Source organism: Artibeus jamaicensis, unplaced genomic scaffold, assembly GCF_021234435.1.
Source record: "Artibeus jamaicensis isolate MK-2021 breed Jamaican fruit bat unplaced genomic scaffold, CSHL_Jam_final scaffold_916, whole genome shotgun sequence".
Taxonomy (NCBI): Eukaryota; Metazoa; Chordata; class Mammalia; order Chiroptera; family Phyllostomidae; genus Artibeus; species Artibeus jamaicensis.
The window spans coordinates 40049612-40068907 of NW_026522059.1; the positions used below are offsets into that span (position 1 = coordinate 40049612).

The 19296-nt window shown below is 39.0% G+C and overlaps 1 protein-coding gene across 3 annotated transcripts in view; it reads left to right on the forward strand.

The window, feature by feature from the left end:
- LOC119040492 (cytochrome P450 7B1) overlaps positions 1 to 19296 on the forward strand; it is a 193520-nt gene that overhangs the window by 39272 nt on the left and 134952 nt on the right. The gene's annotated exons all lie outside the window — the stretch shown is intronic.

A 19296-nucleotide genomic window follows, 5' to 3' on the forward strand; every position in this document is an offset into this window, starting at 1 on the left:
TATATGCATTTGTACTTTAAAAGAATATGTTGTATAAAAAGCAGGAAATAATAGTCTGCTATTTCCCTCTGACATGAGATTGTATGAAAGTCATATGAAGTGAACAATGTGAGAAAATATCTCTTTTTTCTTATCCTATTTGCTAGCTTTTATACTCACTTACTTAATGGCTCAGCAGAGGAGTTGAGGTTAATTGTGTTCCTGATTGCCCTTTATTCAAATAAAATGTCTGGGCTATTGTGAATAATGCTTTAATTGATATGGGAGTGCAGATCCTGATTTCAATTTTGGGGGGTGGGGGATCTTATACCTAGAGGTGGAATTGCTGGATCATATGGTAGTTCTACTTTTACTTTTTTGAGGAACTTCTGTATTGTTTTCCATAGTAATTGTACCAAATTACATTTCCACCAACAGTGTGCAAGGGTTCCATTTTCTTCACATCCTCACCAACACCTACTTTATTTTAATAATAGCTATTCTAACAGGTATGAGTGATATCTCATTGTATTATTTAATCCTTGCCTGAGGATATGGTTATTGATTTGGAAGACAGAGGAAAGGAGAGAAAGAGGAAAAGAAACATTGATGATATGAAATTTCAATTGGTTGCCTCTCATAGAAACTCTGACAAGGGACTGAACTGCAACGTAGGTATGTGCTGTGACTGGGAATCGAACCCACAGCCTTTTGGTGTATGAGCTGATGCTCCAGCCAACTGAGCCACTTCCAGCCAGGGCTCTTGTGTGGTTTTTATTTGCATTTCCCTGATGATTACTGAGATTGCATATCTTTCCGTATACCTTTTGGCTATTTGCATGTCTTCTTTGGAAAAATGTCTATTCACTTCCTTTATCCATTTTTATTTTTATTTATTTTATTTTTTAAAATATATTTTATTGATTATGACATTACAGTTGTTCTATTTCCCCCCTTCATTCCCCTCTACCCTGCACACCCCTCCCCCCACCATTCCCTTTCTTTAGTTTATGACCACATGTCTCAAGTTCTTTAGATTCTATATTTCTCATACTATTCTTGCCCTCCCCCTATCTATTTTCTACCTACTGTCTATGCTACTTATTTTCTGTACCTTCTCCCCCCTTCTCCTTCTCCCTCTCCCATGTTGCTAACCCTCCATGTAATCTTCATTTCTATGGTTCTGCTCCTGATCTACCTGTCCTCTTAGTTTGCTTTTGTTTTAGGTGTGGTTCTTAATAACTGTGAGTTTGCTGTCCTTTCACTGTTCATCTTTTTTATCTTCTTTTTCTTAGGTAAGTCCCTTTAACATTTCATATAATAAGGGCTTGGTGATGATGAACTCCTTGAATTTGATCTTATCTGAGAAGCACTTTATCTGCCCTTCCATTCTAAATGAAAGCTTTGCTGGATAGATCAATCTTGGATGTAGGTCTTTGGATTTCATGACTTGGAATAGTTCTTTCCATCCCCTTCTTGCCTGTAAGGTCTCTTTTGAGATATCTACTGACAGTCTGATGGGAACTCCTTTGTAGGTGACTGTCCCCTTATCTATTGCTGCTTCTAGGATTCTCTCTTTCATTTTAATCTTGGCTAATGTAATGATGATGTGCCTTGGTGTGTTCCTTCTTGGGTCCAACTTCTTTGGGACTCTCTGAGCTTCCTGGATTTCCTGGAAGTCTATTTCCTTTGCCAGATTGGGGAAATTCTCCTTTATTATTTGCTCAAATAAGGGTTCCACTTGTGGCTGTTCCTCTTCTCCTTCTGGTACCCCTATGATTCGGATGTTGAAACATTTAAAGATGTCCTGGAGGTTCCTAAGCCTTTCCTCCTTTTTTTGAATTCTTGTTTCTTCATATTTTTCTGTTTGGTCATTTTTTTTTTCCCTTCTGGTCCACTCCTTTGATTTGAGTCCCAGTTTACTTTCCGTTACTATTGGTTTCCTGTGCATTTCCATTCATTTCATTAGTTTAGCCTTCATATGTTCCTCTAATTTGCAACTAAAATCAACCAGTTTTGTGAGCATCCTGATCACCAGTGTTTTTAACTGTGCCTCTGATAAGTTGGCAATTTCTTGTTCGCTTAGATTTATTGGCTCTGGGGCTCTGAGTTATTCTTGAGCCATGTTTTGATCTGTTTATGCCCGTTAGGTATGAGGAGCGGAGCCTTAATTGTTCACCAGGGCGGGGCCACCCAGGTCGCTGGTTTGTGATGCTGTATGTGGGGGTGGGGTCAGAGAGGGACAATGGCGGTTCCCTCTGCTGCTTCTCACCACTGGGGCCTGTGCAGTCTGTCTCACTGCTCGCTCCTTCACTGGTTTATCTGCATACGAATGTGTGACCGTGGTCAGTGTTGCATCCGCCATCACGAGAAACAGAGGTTTGGAGACTTTCAGAATTTTCAAGATGTTACTTTATTGGCCAAGTTTTACCTGCGCAGGGGCGAGCTCTCTGAGTGTCCGAGGACACTATGCTCAGGAGAGCTGCAGATGAGAGCCGCGCCCCGGCGCTTACAGCTATGTCCTTATATAGGGGTATGCAAGCAAGCTTTGAACAGAAGCAGATGTGGCTGTTAGCTATGGGCTAGCTCTAAGCAGCTGATTGCCATTGGCTTATTAGGGAAATTCAAAAGGCTAGTTGGCGGTTAGCTCTTTTAGGAAGTAAAAATTTCCCTGCTCCTGGCCAGCCTAATTTTAGTTACTGGTCAGCCTAACTTTATCCGGGGCTTGTTAGGGATTGTCCCTTTTCAACATCTGTTTTGGACCTCAACAGTCAGCCCTCAGTGAGTCCACCGCCTTGCGCCCTCAGTGGGTCTACCTGCTTCTCCACACCTGGGATCCGCCCATGGCTGCTGGCGCACCTCGGTCACACGCCCAGGTCGGTCCGGTGGATCTTTCCTGCCCGACCCCGCTCTGCTGCTGGCTCTTCCCCTCTTACCGGTTTGGCTGAAGGGTTCGTTTTTGTCAGACTTCCGTAGTTCAATTTTCTGTGGTTTGGCTGCGTTTTTGTTGCTAAAACTTTGTTGTTTTTAAACTTGGTTGTGAGAGAAGGCACAGTGCTTCCACCTACACCTCCATCTTGGCGGAAGTCTGAAGTTGATACTTTCCTTTGAATATCATACTCTGCAATTCTGGGGCAAAGCTTGTAGACTTCCCTGTATTTCTTTCACTACTTGAAGTGGCAGTAGACATTGGGCTGGCTGCAGTATTATTCATCTCTGCTTTAAGAACATGTGTAGGCCCTGCTGCGAGTCCCACGTGGAGAATGTGGGGGTAGAGATGGTGTGGTTTCTGTTGCTTCTGCCCAAAACACGCTTGGATAGGATTGGGGTGGGAGTGGGCTGAGAGTGTAGAGAGAGAGAAAGTGTTTCGGCTGGAGTGGGGTTCTCGGGGGTAGGGGGAAAGATCCCTTTGCCCATTTTTTAATTGGATTATTTGTTTTTTAATGTTGAGCTTTAGGAGTTCCCTATAGATTTTGGATATTAATGATTTCTCAGATATACTATTTGCAGAGATTTCCTTCTATCCCACTGGTTGTTTTTTCATTTTGCTGATGGTTTCCTTTGCTGTGCAGAAGCCTTTTGGTTTGATGTGGTCCTACACGGTTTATTTTTGCTTTTGTTGCCTTTTGCTTTTAGTGTCAATACAAGAAATCATTGTCAAGGAATTTTTTTTCTATGTTTTCTTCTAGGGGTCCTGCCTCTTGACACAGAGAATATTGAGCAGGCTTAGAGCCACACTGTAATTTTTCTGAAAACTTATAAAGTTTGATTTAAAATCACTGTTTTCCAAAGGAAAACCATGTTGAAGCAACCTGGAATCAAAGGGGAAGAATATTTTCACCCTCTGGGAATCCATTAAATACAGCTTAGTGTGTTTCCTCTTTTAACAATCCTTCCTAAATGTATTATACAAGCTGTCATACCATTACTGCAATTCCTATTGTATATAGAGAGGCAGCATTAAATACCGCATGAGAAAGTGTTACAGACGGTTCAGAGATGACTTGATAGAGCAAAATGCAGTGGTCCCTGATACGTTTCTTGAAAGCTTTCAGATCTGCAGTGAGATTTTAATCTTGCTTTGGGTTTTGAATGACCTTTTTCACATGGACAGAGAAGCTCAATACTGTGTGTGGAATGTGTAACTTTGCTTTTATTTCTTTGCAGGCATGCATGAGACTTCTCTCACTATGCATGCAGTGTATGTGTGTGTGAATATATAAATGTGTAAATATATGTGTGTATATATGTGTATAGATTTCAAACTAGTTCTACCCTTTTTGCTTGTCAGTGTGTTGTACCATATGGTTACAGTATCATGCCAAAAGATAAAAATATTCCTAGACCATATGAAATCACCAGTCAACTGAAGAAGGGTAAAGACTTTTGACCACAGCATTTGCAACTGTGATGCATTTGAGGACAGTAGTACATGGCTTAATACCCCATTTCTAAAAACAGGACATATTTTGCAATAAACGTGGCTCTTACTTTTTAAGAGGAGGAATCCAAAAGTAACATCTTTGAAAATCTTATTTTTCTAAAGTAAAGGAATTTATTCAAATCAGTGTTTTCTTTCTATATGGAAAATTTCCATATTTATATATAAAACTTTCCCCCCTTATTTTACTCTCTGCTGTTACCATATAGAGAGGCCTTAGAGATGAAACCTACTCTGCTACAGGTGGATGGAGTCCCTTTGTTGTAGATAATATGGCCACTACACAGTTTCTCTAATTTATTCTGTGAGTGGGATGTTTCAACCAAGATAAGAAAGGTATGGAAAATCAAATTCCACAGCATTCCTAGAGACCATGGAATAAAGTCATAGTAACAATGTGATTCAAGGCTGTTTACTCCCCCCAAAATAAGCAGTAAAGGGTCTGTGGGTCATCTACAATATGTCTCACTTGAGCTACTCACATTTTACTCATTTTAGGTCTTAAGTAGACCTGGGGACTTTTGTGGCACATTGAATTTTGTTTTCAACTAATTAACTAAACCAAAATGGGCAGGGTGGGGGGACTTCTATAGTCAATTTCCTAACCAAAGACTGAGTATATTTTTTACTAGAGAGGTAAGTTAGTACATAGAGTAAGTGCCATCGTCATGGCATTTCCAGGCGACAGTTGTGTAAATAGTACTCATGTTATTTGACAGAGATGCTATCTTGAGTTTCATCTCTTCACTAATTATGATTCTGCTTCTTCTTTTGTATTTCACCCTAATTTTTTTGTTTAACAAATGATCCTACCTGAGCTTTTTTATAGGACAGGTCTAAAATAGAATGGTCTTGATACACTTCCTCATTCTATAATTTATGTTCAAACCCTCCTATTTTGCAATTGAATTTTTAGAGAGTGGTTGCCTTACCTTGAGACAAACAGATGCCAAAAATGTTCAAGTAAAAATCTTAGTCCCGAAGTATCTATATATTTTATTTGTTCTTGTGCTTTTCTCTTTGTTCACTGGAGATCTGCCATAGAGAGATTATTTTAGTCTCAGATATAAGTCAACAAAATTGAGTAGGTAGGTAAACATGGCCTTAATTGCAGTGTATTGGAAGATATATGCAAGTTGCATTCCACTTCATAGGTAGCTATAATATTTTTAAAGGGCTAGTCTTTCCTTTTTAGGAACCAAAGTGACTGAGTCACGTCAGTTTCCTTAATATGCTTTAAGATAACGCAATCCCTCTTTGAAATTCTGCTTTTATACTCTTAAAACAGTCATGTTTGAGAGGAAATTCTGGCCAAACTGAACCAAAAACTGGAGTAGTGTCTGTTTTGGGACTTCAAAAATTGTTACTGTTATAAAAAGGAACTCATAAACTGCGAGTCTCAAGCCCTGTGCTTATATGATAGGGTAAGAGGTCTTTTTAAGTATTTTAAAATGACTCACATTTGTAGGATATCTCATAACCTGTGTAAAAACACTTAGCATAATGCCAGGTTATTTAGTCACTTAAAATTGATCATTTTTCATTTAGAAACCACTTTGAACAGTGGCAGTTTTATAACTATTTATAATATGCATAGATTTATTTTTCAAATTCACCCCCTTCTGTAGAAACTCTGGTTATTTATAAAAAGAGAAAGGAGGAACATGCAGGGACATTGTTTTGGTCCGCCACAAGGATGACTTTGGAAAATGACTAGAATTTTGGCTGCATCCAGAGCCTGCTTTCCCAGGGTCTCTGAAGCCTTAAGATCAAGTAAGAAAGAATCCACGGCAGTGAGTGATTTCTTTTTCCAACTGCTGTTTCCAAGTTTCCATTGGAATGTCACAGTTACTACCAGGTCAAAAAAATAACTTGGAGTACTTATCCTTATTAAAAGAAAACAACTAGGGGAGTGATATTTGTGACAAAGGTAAAAATGGAGCTCACTCCTACTGAGAAAATGACATGATAACATTTCACTCCAATCTCTCTCTGAGCCTCGGTTTTCTCATAAATAAGGATGTCAGGCTAGTTAATCACTTTGGAAATGATAATGATTCTGCAAGGACATTGTCATTCTTCAGTTAACCCCACCAAACAATATATATTTCAGCTATCTGGAATGTATATGTCTTCAAACACAGCATGTCTTTTTGAAAAAATATTCTATTGCAATATCTATCTTTCTTCTTTTTTAGACCCAGTGCAAAAGCTTCACCTGTCTGGAGTTTTTCCAGCTTTTTCCCAGGCAGAATTCACCATCTTCTCTTCCTGCCTCTCTGTCTCCCCCAGCACCTCAGAATTCACTTCCTGATCAGTCAGTAGACATTACTCCCATCCATTGTGTTAAGAACAAGAGTCTGCTTGTTGAGACTCTGCTTGATGAGAATCAGAGTCTGCTTTTCATTTATCTCTATGTCCTCAGCTCCTAGAAAAAAAGTTTGGTATGTTATAGGTAGTCAATAAGCAAATCATTAATAATTTAAAAAAGAACTGTCCTTAAATAAAATCAGTGCTCCTCATAATGTGGAAAATAAAGCCTGTGGACAATTTTCTTCATAGCCATTACAGTTCATAAAGTGCTGAGAAACCTGATACACACAGTTGACTCTAAAGATATGAGTCACAGCTTCACATGAGTCAGAGTTAAGCCAGTTAGGCAAGTGGGAATTCCTTATAGTCCACTTGCGAATTACAGGGTAGTTTCAGGGTCCAGCGTGAAAGGATCACAAGATCCTGAATCCCAGAGGGTTCAGGACCATGAGAAACAACTCATTTCTAAAGACTGAGAGCAATATTCTTTCTGAGAATTGGAGAAAAGAGTTGTTCAAATGGGATTAGATGAGGACATTTGGAAATCTAAGCAGGCTGCCAGAACTCAGATCAGAGGCAAGAAGACCACTTCAAAACACAAATTGGATGAAACTCTTGGTACAAAAACAAAATAGCGGAGGGTGAGGTGTTCGATATATTTGTTCCAAATACTTCAGGTTGCAATATGGCAGAATGGTGAAGAACTAGGGCTTTAGAACCAGAGATAAGGAAGAGTTTGAATACTACCTCTGCTACTTATTTGAGGTAATACTTTGCACAATTTATTTTTACCTCTGAGGATAGAAGTAGTTTTCGAGGCAGATGGATGAGTTTTGAAAAGGCTTCATTTCTTATACCCTTGAGGGAAAGCAGGTATGCACTATTCAATATATAGCTATTGAACTCCTACAATATTCAAAACCCTGAGGGGTGTAGAAAGTACAATAAGATACCATTTCTGCCACACAGAGTTTATGTGTGTATATATATATATATATATATATATATATATATATACTTTTATACATATATAGCTGCATTAGGAACATGTATAAATATGGCTCAATCTTCAAATGTTCACACTTCCCTGATATATTAGTTTAAGATTGCTTAACACCTACATTTGTCAGTATTTGCACACTTAGTGCCTTATAATACTGATAGGTCAAGTAAGGTGATCCCTTAAGGCTGTGTGTCTTACACTAGTAGAAGTTGAGGCCACTAATGCCAACTGTTATTATTGACACAAATTACTCAACAATCACCAAGGCAAAAGAAATTGCTTTCCCTCAGATCCATTAGTCTTTCCTTTCATGTGTTCTTTTCAGTTCAACTCAACAAATGTATGTTGGTTGCCTACAATAGTCATACTTTTTTGCTGCTGGATATACAGAGATGAAAGTCAATTTCTATATTTAACCCAAAATCTATAGAGATACATAAAGGGTCTGGCTATTTTATGATGCAATGTGACAGGTAGGCAGGATAGAGATAAGCACACACACACGAACAGAAACAAAACAAAGCAACCCTTCATAGTAGGGCTAGATTAGAGAAATTCTTAGGAGCAGGAACTACTGTACTTGGAATTGGGCTGCATGTGGTTGGAGGAAAGAGGGAAGGTGCAAGGATGATTCTTAGGCTTCTAGTCTGAGTGTCTGTCACTGGTCATTTGACAACATAGAAGATGTTTAGGAAGATTAGGTTTGGGGTCCAGAGGATGAACTCACTTTTTTGGACATAATGAATGGGCAGTGTCTATGGGATACCCTGTTGTCCTATTGTTGACATTATTTTTTCTTTGCTTCTAACCTCATGATTTTTATCAGGAAAAAAGGCAGAATGGTGGGTAGGATAGTAGAAATAAATGGAGGTAGCTGTCGGCTCAAGGTGAGTCTCCCAGATGTCACATCTTCCCCAACATCTCAATGTTACGTGTATACATTATCTACCATTCTTTCACAAGATGCATCTTCTGGGCCAAAGCAATTGGCTTAAGGGTAGGCATGTGACCTAAGAGTCTTTCACCTTAATTTTTTCAAACTGCAGTTGATATGGAAGATCCCATTCAGTTATGGTCCTGGAGTTGTAAAGATGTGAGCCTGGGAATGGCTAGCAGCCATTTGCCCCATCTTGAGGGAAGAAGGTCCATATCTTGAGAGAAGGTTTAGCTGATTAGCAGAGAAAAAGCAGAGAGGATAACTGAAGGTCATTTTTAATTTCTTTTTTATTTTTAAATTAATTTATTTTTATTGACTTTATTGGGGTGACATTGGTTAATAAAATTATACTGGTTTCAGGTGTACTTTCTATAATACATCATCCGTATATTGTATTGTGTGTTTCCCACCTCAAGTCAAGTCTCCTCCCATCACCATTATGCCCTCTTTACCTTCTTCTACTTCTTCCCTCCACGTTTTTCTCTGGTGATCACCTTACTGTTGTCTGTGTCTATGAATTTTTCTTTTTTTGCTTAATCCCTTCACCTTCTTGCAGCCCCACAACCCTCCTCACCCCTCTGACAGTTGTTAGTGTGTTCTCTGTGTCTATGAGTCTGTTTCTTTTTTGTTGGTTAGTTTATTTTGTTCATTAGATTCCACGTATAAGTGAAATCATATGGTACTTGTCTTTCTCTGACTGTCTTATTTAAGCATTTCTTGAATGTCAAATGTATGCCAGAAATTGTTTTAGCTGCTTAGAAAATACCAAGGAACAAAACAGACAAAAGTAATTAGTCTGCACTTGAGCTCACATTGGAGACAGACATTAATAACACAATAATAAATAAAAAGTTCTATGACATCATAGGAGTGAGTGCTGAAGAAAAATAGAGCAGAATAAAAGGGATCTAGAAGTATAACTGGTTGTAATTTTATATAGGTTAACTTTCATTGAGGAGGTAATAGTTTTGCACAGAATTGAAGTGAGGAGGCGGTGACTGGAATTTTGGTGGGAAGAATGTCTCAGTCAGAAGCGGCAGCCAGTGCTAGGACAGTAAAGTGGAAGCCTGCCTGATGTCTCTGGGGAGCAGTAAGCAGGCCAGTGTTCTGGGAGTGAAGTGAGTGGTACGTGATGTGGCTGAATATCAGGTCAGAGAAGTGACAAGTAGTCAGCTTGTGAAAGGCTTTGAAGACTTTTGCAAGGCTTTGGCTTTATTCCCAGGGAAATGGCAGATGTTGGAAAGCTGGGGATAGTGGGGTCAGGTCATCTGATTCACATTGTAAAATAATCACTCTGGCTGCAGCGTAGAGGGCAGGCCGGAAACCACACACGTGTAGGAGGTTAAGAAGTGAGAGTGGCTCAGGTTAGACATGTGGGGGTGAGAAGTAGTCAGAATCTGAATATACAGGGTCTGGCACAGATAACTCCCTCTTTTTATTACAAAATCTTTTATTATGACATCATACACATATAATTCTGTACCATTACAATATCATACTTCAGCATACCATGTGACATTTTAGGTGAAATGTTCAAATTAAAACTATAAATTATTATTCCCATATTATTATCCTACCAACCATGCTTAGGCAGGTATTACTTTTTCTGGACCCCTGTATTTTGAAGGTAGAGCTGACAGAATTTCCTGAAAGAGGGGAACTTAAGTAACACTCTAAGATACATGGTGTGAGCAACTGGAGGATGGTGTAGAGTACTGTGGGTGGGAAGATCGATTTCTCAGGTTTAGATGTGTTAAAGTTCATATTTCTATTTACACAGCTAGATAGACATATCCTATAGGTAGTTAGATGTTTAAATATCAAGTTTAGGAGAGAGGCCTGGATTGGAGATGCAAGTCTTTGGATCCTTGGCATATAGATAGAAAATTAAGGCAATGAAAGTGGATGAAATAAGGCAGCGGGGGGGCTCAGTGTGGATATAAAAGAGCAGAGGACCATGAACTGAGACTTGGGCAAAAGAGGACCGAAAAGAGTCCAGTCAGTCAGGTGGGGGAAAGTCTTGAGGGGACGGTGTCCAAGTGAAGGAGAGCAACCCATGAACTGTGTCAGGTGCTGCTGGTCAGTCAAGTAAGAAAAGCAGCAAGAAGCCTCCTGGGTTTATTAAAGTAGAGCAGTGTGGATCTCAACGAAAGATGTTTCTGAGGAGTGGCAGAGCTAAACAACTCTCTAGAGGAGGCTTAATGGAAAATGACAGGAGTGAGATTTGAGACAGTGACTACAGATAAATCTTCTTAAAAGTTTTGTTGGAGAGGGGATGAGAAATAGGGCAGTAGCTGGTGGGGAACACGTGACTAAGGACAGATTTTGTTTAGATATAGAAGAGAAATGATAGCATGTTTGAATGTAAGTGACAAAGATTCCATAGGAAAAGAAAATGATGCAGACGAGAGAGTGGGGAATTTCCAGAGAGAATCCCTTGCATTAGTGAGAGAGACTGTCTTTTAGTCAATGTTCTCTTGAAAAACAGAACCAATGGGGGGGGTGTGTGTGTTAGTTATAAACAACTGGCTCACGTGATTATGAAGACCAGCATGTCCAAAGTCCAAAATTTGCAGAGTGAGCCATCAGGCTGCAGATCAAGGGAAGAGCCAGTGTTGAAATTCAGGTGCAAGGCCATGTGCTGTAGAATTCTATCCTGCTGAGAGGAGGTCAGCCTTTGTGTTCTACTCAGGCCTTTAACTGATTAGATAAGCCTACCAGCATTATAGTGAGCATCCACCAATTTAAATGTTAATCTCACTCAAAACCCCTCACAGAAACATCCAGAATAATGCTTGATCTGGCTCAGCCAAGTTGAAACATAAAATGAACCATCACAGGTGGGATCTCCTGTGTAAGAGGAGGGTTGGGTTAGTCAGGAGCGTGGATTGGTCCTTCACAGAATGAGGTAGGGAGGCAGAGTGTGAGTGTCCGACACTAGTGGGTGGGTGTGTGTGATGCTGAGAGTCTGGGGGAAAAGTTCTCTGCAAATTATTTCAATTTTATCAAAGGAATTGAAGTAATTCGACGAGAAAGTAAGAAGCAAGGTCATCTGAGGAGAGTGAATACGGGGGACCAGGTGTCTGGTTTGAGGAACAAAGCAAAGGGAAGGAGTGAACTAGTTATCCAGAAACATGGGAGAGTGAATGCAGCAGGGAAATGTGACATGATTACTGATGGAGTTCAGGATCACTGGAGGTTTGGGGTCATTAATTTAAAGCGATACCTGTTAGTAGGATTGTGTATTTTTCTCCAACCATGTTCACTGCCTGCGCTACACATGGAGAAGGCAGAGCATCATATGAGTGGAGTAATGGTTTTGCCCATGAGCTCCATGTAGTGTGAGAGGCAGTGTTGAAATTGGGACAGGTAGTTGAAGGGGTAAGCTGGGCACAGTTAGGCTGATTGGCCATGGAATTCAAAGAAATGGGCACTAGAGGACGTCAAGTGGGAAAGGGACTCAAAAAGGTGGATGTTCTAAGGGCATGAAGCCCCTGGTGCCTGTCACTCCTGGGGCCAGTTTCACTCCTGACTTTAGTTATCTGAACAAATTCCCCTCTGAGCCTAAGTAGGTTGGGTTTCTGTCACTTGAAATTGAAAAAGTCCTGCCAGTTTGGGAAGAAAATATAAAGAAAAAAAAAAAGGGAAGGGACCTGACAAAATTTTTATTACTTTTCAAGCAAGTGATTCTTAACTCTCACAATGAATCAGAATTTTCTGAAATTGAAGTGCATCAGTGTTTTTTAAACGATTCGCAGCTTTCACCCCAAGATTCTGATTGAGTTAGTGAGAACTGAGAAACCTGTTTTCAAAACTCCCCAATATAATCCAAATGTTCAGCCTCGGCTGAGCATGAGAGTTCTAAATCTTCTCAACTAAGGTCTTTAGTGACAGCCTCAAATTATTTGGATGCTGCAAATTAATCTTTGAATTAAATGATCAATTAATTTTTGGATTATCTCTGCATGCTTCTGGGAGATTTATGGAGGAAAGGAAGGTGTTCACATTTCCCCTGGATAGCTTTTACAGCTCTAGAGACTGCGTTGTGTGAAGTTAGCGGCCAGCGATGGACTGTGGTGACCGGTGTGCTGGGGACTGTGCAAACAAAGGAATGGCCGTCACTTTCCAGGAACTCGCTGGGGCTTTTTTATTTGTTATTGTTTGTTTAATGTTTATTATAAGGAGTATATTGGTTTTAGATTTATGGTTCAGTTGTTTTATTTTTTTATGGTAGTTGAACACTTTATTGCAAATTGAGGCTCCTTAAGTAATTGGTGTATAAAGTATGCCCCTTTTAATCGTCATTTATAGCAGGGCAGTAGAATATACTACTAGTAAGAGCTTCGGTCTGTGTGTCAACAGAGCTCTGCTCGAGTTGCATTCTCACCCTATCCCGGCTGTGAAATTTAGGGCAAATTTCTCCGCCTCTTTGTGCCCCAGGGTTCCCGTCTGCAAAATGAGGAGGCTGTCTACTTGCCCCTCTCACACTATAGGGAGCTCATGGGCAAACCATAACTCCATTAGTACGACTCTTCTCCTTCTCCACATGTAGCCTGTGCAGTGAACAGAACTCTAAGATCATTCAGCCCCAGATCTCTACGACTCAAGCTATAGTTTTATTTCCCCCCCAGTTTATTTTTGATATAGAGTTGTAGTTTTATTGTTTTATGGCACACTTGATCTTGCCGTGGTTTTGGGAATGTTGCATGGTAACAGGTGGAAAACATGAATTGGCTTGATGACAGTCCACCTTCCAATACGGCATTTAGGGAAGCATTGTGGAGGAAGTGAAGACAACTATTCCCAAAACAGTGCCATTGAGAATACTAAATGGTAAAGATGAGGTAAAGAATAATGGTAAGAACACTGGTTTTTGCTGGACTTCAGAAAGGAGGGAGAGAGCAAGTTTCTTTGTTGTTCGGGAGGACTTCATGCAAGAAGTGATAATTGACCCAATGCTTGGAGGATGAACTGGATCTCAGGGGAGATCCAGGGGAGAAGAGGACTTTATCTTATGCGCTGGGCTGGAATGGCGGAAGGATAGTGGAGGAAGTGAGGACTATGTTTTGGATGAATGGAGGGAGGGGATCAATTTGTCTTTGTGGGGAAAAAGAAGACTGCAAATACAGAAATTGTAGATATTGAACTACAAACCAGCAGCTGACAGTGCTGTAGAATAGAATGATGCTGACATTCAAGTATTAATGTTTCAATCTGTTTATAAAAGGTCGAACAGTTAAAATGTAATGGGGAATGGAGACTTCTGAGGGGGTAAAAATTCTTTAGAAAAATGGAATACAGTGGGGTTTGTACACACCTGGGAGGACATGTAGAGGACACTGTGAAGGTAGTTTCTGCGCTCTTAACATTCCTATACTTTATAAACTTTTCACCTAAATTGACATGCTAATTTAATCTAAATTGATATACTCCTTGGCATCATGCTTGGATGCCAAGGAGTCTATCATAACTCCTCTTTTATAATTTCTCAATTCTTGTTGAAACTTACCATTACCTTAAGGCATAAAGATCTCTTTGGTGGGAAGAAAGAGTGAAGATTGAAAATGTTTGTGTTTGTCAAGACTTCTTTAATCAAGGCACTGGACCACCGCCTCCACTCATTTCATTAAGGGACTAGACACCAATAAATTTTATACTTTAGATTTAATAATAATATATAAAATGTATTGCATTCAACTTTTTAATTTAATTGTGTGCTGCTAATGATTGCAATAATTTAATTATAATTGAGCCCAGAAGAACATTTTTAAATGGAGTAAAATGGTCATGAACATTATAATAAAACAAGGGAAAATAAAACTATTTTAAATCATAGTGCAATATTTTTGCAGAGATGTATAATGGGTAATCTAGTTTTAAAAAAAAAAGCTGGTGTGTAGCTAATAATCCTGTGCCACTAATCTCATATACTTTGCACTCTGTTTTGGAAGAACACCAAGTATTTAGAACCCGGTATTAGAACCTCTTAAAAGAGGTATCAGAACCTCTTAATCCACCAGGTATTAGAACCTCTTAAAAGAAGGTGGTTCTTTTTATTAGGGGACTTGTTTTTATTTGGTTTGGTTTTTCAAATGGTCAAGTCAGGCATTTGCTTATGCCTGTGTCAAATGCACCTTTGAATTGAAGCAGCCGCCTGCCAACTCTGTAATCTGAGATAAATTACTTAACTTCTCTAGGCCTTAGTTTTCTCCTAAGGGAATTGGGAATAAGACACACCACATAGTTTTGACTTGAGGAGTAAAGAAGAGAGTGGTGTTAAGCACATAGTAGCGTCAGGTACACAGAAGACTCTCAGTCAATTGCCTCTCTCTCTCTCACTCCCGCATTATATATAAATAATTGAAGTTGATTGTAGATCAGTCACTAAGTTAAATGGGACCTTAAAAAGTAGCCTCACTTGGAAAATTAGCACAGGAAAAGAGGAGTGAGTAAGTTAGTTTAAAAAAATGAAATACTAGAAATGCATCAGAAAATTGTAAAATAATTTCTCCTTGAAATATGAATAATGCCTCTTAGTTTACTTCCTATATTTTAGATTTTTGTATTTTTTATGCCTGTCTAAATACCTACCTACCTATTTGTTAATATAGGAAATACCTGAAGGAAACATTTATTATTCACTAATGATTATAACAATGAATAATAAAATAAAGATGGAAGATATTTTGGAGGAAAGAATACTATAGGTCTGGTTAATGCATACAACAATCATCTGAAAGTTGATTGGAAGTATTTGAATTTTTATGTGTATACTGACCATCAAAAATGTTTTTCTCTCAAAAAGTATATGAACTACTAAAATATGTGCCTTTAATATTGTGTTGACATATACCATAGCAAACAGTCATTCATCATTTAACCAAGGTTTCAAATGCATGATGAAAACTTAGTGAAGTAACCTATGTTCTTACCTAACTGTATTATCTTCTTAAATGAATTACATCCAAGTATTGATAATTCATTGTCATAATTTCCTTGCATGTAGCTTAACAGTGCTACAGCAATTCTAGAAATCTTTTGGGCTACTTGTTTGGTTAATATAAATACATTTGACCATTACATCTGTAACTGGAGAGAGTCAAAAAAGAAAATCAATATGATCGTGCATGAACAGATAAGTTTAGTTACAAAAATAATTTTAATACATTCAGACTTGTGTAGCTTTTGGATAATTCTTTTAGATAAGATAAAATTACAACTTTAGCATTTTTACTAATGCACTAGAAATCCACTGTTGTAGGTTTCTGAGCTGTAATTAAGAGAACTACCATGTCGTGTGCCTCTCTCCATAAGCTGAAAGTATATGTTCAGTGCTATCATTTATAACAGTTTTTGCAAACTAAAGAAATTTTCACATTTGAAAAGTTGGAAAGCAGTTCAGAATCTCATCTTTGGAACATGCCTGTCTTTCTCATTTCCTGCCTCCCTCTTAAGGCCTCCATTTCTCTTCGCCGTGGAATATGCGTAGGAGCAAATGGCTAGAAGACAGTACTGTACACGGTTCACACCAGGTCTTGTTAAGAAGATGGGAGGGACTACATCTTTAACCATATGGAGTGCTGAAATTCTTGGGAACAAACCAAAATGGTAATCTGAAGTCTTATTTAGGAAACAAAACTTGCGTGACTAGAAATAGACCAGCTCCTAAATATATTCTGGTTTATGTGCATTATGGTGTAAACCACATGCCACTAGGTAGGATTTTAGGTGGACAGTAGAGGGCAGGTATATTTTCTACCTAAAGAATGTGTCTACAGTCTGGGAACTGATTATACTCTTCTTTCAGTTTGATAATTTGAAGTCTTTTCTGCCCCTGTGACAAATCTATACATACATACATGTTTTTTTAATATTGCCAATCCCATCGAAGCAATGAGTGTTCATTTTTAGATAACTTTAATTATGAATTATAGCTTCAGAAATCTCTTTTCTACATTTCAATTTTTAAAAGCATCATATAAGGTATTCTCTGAAATATTGGTCTTCTTGGACTTAAACAACTGAAGATAAAATTGTAAACTCTTGTTGTAAATATTCTATATTTTTTTTTGCCAAAATAATCCAGGTTACCCATGATATGCAGCTATGAGAGAGTGCGTTCAAATCTCTACACTTTCAAGCATTAATAACTTCCTCACTAATTAGCTGCTTTATCTTAATGAAAATGACTTAATCACTCTGAGCTTCACTGTCCTTGTTCATAAACTAAAGATTTTTGTATTTAATGATCTTAAAGACTTACACTATGTCTGAATTTCCATTTTCACAAAAGTTTAACATACCATACTCATAGTTTGATTGTTCTCCATATTTTTTCTTATAAATCATTTACCTGTCAGCATTTTTGTTTTCTGGATTTTATAATTTGGCATATGGTTACTCTTTTTTACTCTTCCTTTGATTTTCTGATACATTTCTTTTGCAGTTGATAAAAGGAAACCCACTAGAATGTATTTTTATAAGATAGTGTAAGAAGTATAGATATTTAGAGATGTAAGTGATCATAAACAGCATCAAACTCATCTGTTAAAAATAAGAGAAGTGCCCTGGCTGGTGTAGCTCAGTGGATTGAGTGTGGGCCTCTGAACCAGGGGATCGTGGTTCGATTCCCAGTCAGGGCACATGCCTGGGTTGCAGGCCATTTCCCAGCGGGGGATGCACGAGAGGCAATCATACATTGATGTATCTCTCCCTTTCTCCTTCCCTTCCCCTCTAAAGATAAATAAATAAAATCTTAAAAAAATAAGAGAAGTGATGGCCCCATTGTCCAGGGCCTTGGTTTCAATTTAGAAGGAAGATATCTGAACTCAGACACTGGCAGATTGATAGATAACCTTTTATCTTTCATTCTGTGTTCCACCCTTTGGCTGTGTCAACCAGTAATGTTGCTACTGTGATATACTCACGGGTTTGTGACATTTAAGAATAAATCTTTGATTCTGGTGAGATACAACAATTCCAGATTTTTGTAGCCAAAGCTCCAGTTCCTCCTTCTGTCTTGGGATTTGGAGCTGACCCGGCTGAGAAGGCTAGAAATACTTTCTCTCCTCCTCCTTCATCGTCCCACGGTGCAGCACGACCCTCATGGTGCTTGGTCAACTCCTGGGTCAGCATTTGCTTATCAGGAGACCTTGCCTTGGACTTGTCTTCCTGTAGATGGTGATCATGATTCTCTGATGGCCCAGATGGAGGCAGCAGAGTGTTGATAGGAAAGGGTATCAAGGATCTCTTAGCTTCACTGATTTAAAATGTAGGTTTTATTATTGTTCAGATATGGTGAATAATACCACACTCCAGGGGGCCACAGAGGGTAGAACCAGGTTTGTCAGGAGGCAGAGAGAGCCAGGAAAGAACTAGGGGGAGTGACTTCATTGTGGTTTCTCCAGGAAGGAAAGCCAAGGCAGAGTAAGTAGGCTGAGGATGGGCTAGTTTGAATGATTTTAGCAGGCTCTGCACACAGGAGTTTTCCCTGGTTGTTCGTACCTGGTTCTGGGGACATTAGGGCAGGGGGCTAGTCCCCCAGATTGTGAAAGCCGAAGATAAAGGAGGTGGTTGGGATGTACTCTCTGAATTTATTGGTTTGTAAATGAAAGTCATGGTAACTCTGGGAAGCTGGGGGTGGTGGTGGGGGGTGGGGGTCCACTCCAGTGGCAGCAAGGCCCCAAGAAGCAAAATATTAAAAATTGAATAAAAAATATATTTAACACATTCACCGAGCCTTAGGATTTTTTATCTGAAATAACATAAATAGTTGTATTGTTACTAAGGTAACATGAGTAATAATTCTTATATAATTTCTGAAAACAGTACTGTGGTCTAGTTATTATTTTATTTGATTCTCACTCTAATGAGGAATGAGTTACGAATTTTTACATGCTTTTTTCATGTTTTTTTAATTTAGTTATTTTTCAAGTACAGTTTTTTGTCTATTTCTCCCACCCCAGCCCCCCCCATGCTCCCCACCTCCCTCCCATTTCCACCCCCCTTAGTTCTCGTCCCTGTGTCCTTCCTATTTGTTCCTCCAGATCCCTCCCCTTTCCCCCCTTAAATTCCCTCCCCTCTCCCCTCTGGTCACTGTCCTTCTGTTCTCTATTTCAGTGTCTTTGGTTATATTTTGCTTGCTTGTATGTTTTGTTGTTTAGCTTCCTGTTAAAGGTGAGATCATATGGTATTTGTCTTTCAACCCCTGGCCTATTTCACTCAGCATAATGCTTTCCAGTTCCATCCACGTTGTTGCAAAGGATAGGAGCTCCTTCTTTCTCTCTGCTGCATAGAATTCCATTGTGTATATGTACCACAATTTTTGATCCATTCATTTACTGACGGGCACCAAGGTTACTTCCAACTCTTGGCTATTGTAAATCGCTTTTTACAGGTGTACAATATGAAGACAGGAGTTCACTTGCCAGGTCTCCACACTCAGTACTGTGTAACCGTGTCTGTTCACTGCACTGCAAAATAAAAGGAGAACAGAATTACATTTATTGAATATCTACTATGTGTCGAATGTCTTCTTCAGTGCTTTAGTGTAGTGTGTTATTAAATAAATTAAAAAACTCAATACTATTACATATTCTTAGTAACCATCTAAGAAGAAATTGC